The sequence below is a fragment of the Heliangelus exortis genome, chromosome 4 (genome assembly GCF_036169615.1).
Source record: "Heliangelus exortis chromosome 4, bHelExo1.hap1, whole genome shotgun sequence".
In the NCBI taxonomy this organism is placed as follows: Eukaryota; Metazoa; Chordata; class Aves; order Apodiformes; family Trochilidae; genus Heliangelus; species Heliangelus exortis.
The window spans coordinates 2,057,575-2,058,973 of NC_092425.1; positions in this window are offsets into that span (position 1 = coordinate 2,057,575).

Below are 1,399 nucleotides of genomic sequence, written 5' to 3' on the forward strand. Positions count from 1 at the left end.
CCGGCCGGATCTATAGGGGTGCGCTGACGCGATGGCGGCGTACCCTTCCGCGCGCGAAGCGGCCGTCCCAGCTGTCTGTCAGCACCGGGGGCGTCCCCGGGAGGGGTTCGGTCACCCGCCCTCCCCTCCCTCGTTTCTCCTCGGGCTGCGCTGGGGAGCGGGCAGCGCTCACCGCCCGTCGCCCGTCCTGATGCCCGAGAGGCTGGGAAGGGACCGGTGGGAGCGGCGCGGCGGATTAGAGCGCGGCGACTGAGGAGGCGGCGGAGGTGTTCTTCCGCCGCGGAAGAAGTAAACCCAACGCGGTGCCCCCCCGAGCATCCGCGGAGCGCTGGGAAGCGGAGCGGGGCCGGGGCCCCTAAATGAAGGGGTTTGCGCTGGTGGCTGCGGTGCAGCAGAGGAATAGCACCCAGGAGGAGGATTGCGGGCCCGGTGCGACAGTAACGGGCCTGGGAAGTTGGGATGTGTGGATACACAGAGCTAACCCAGAGCCGGTGCAAGGGCAGACACAGACTGGGGGCTCCAGGGCCGGGGCAATCCGATTAATTTGCAGCGACGCCTTCGTGACGAGCTTCTTGGAGGCTTTTTTATGTAGCACATGTCAGCGAATCGCCGAAGGCTGGCTCCTTTTTCTCTAATAAATTCTGTAGGTTTGGGGGAGGACTCCTTCTCCCGTGAACAAGCAGAGACCGATTGCCAGATTTGCCTTTCTGCTGTAATGAGGGGATGTAGTGTGTTAATAAACCTGGCATGGACTGTCCCGGGAGTATAGATGAGTAATTAGTTAAATCCGTAGCACTGGACCCACTTTTGCATTCATTATAGTGCCCTTATTGCACTGCTGTTGGTGTTCTTGCCAGCCAGGATGCTAATTACTCTATTGAGAAGGCAGCATAGTCAGAAAACCTAATTGTGTAACGAAGTTTTCAGTGTGAAGCTTGAGAATAGCCTGCAGTGAAATAGGGAAGAAATGCTCTTTTTTTTTTCTTTTGTGTTTTTTTAATTTAAAATACAGTTCTGTAGTAGGACTGCCATACTTGTTTAGCACTGTACTTGTAAAGTCCAGTTATCTACCTGAGATCACCTAAAGCACTCAGAGCAACTTCCTTGTGCAGTCTTTGTTTCCTGCTTACTGCTTTAATGGTGCCAAACAGCATATTCAGGAAGTGGAGTCTCAAATGATTTCATTAATGTTCTTATCATCTTCATCAAGAATCCTGCTGAAAAACACCTTGCAGTCCTTGCCTGCTCTGCATTACAGATGCTGTCAGGCTGCTCCAGATCAGCACTGTGTCTGTCTTTCTGTCACAGACATCTTCCATCTGCCTGTAAATTGCTTATAAACTTCCTGAGCTTTTTGATTAGTGTTTGTCACCTCAAAAGATCTAGGTACATGACAGTA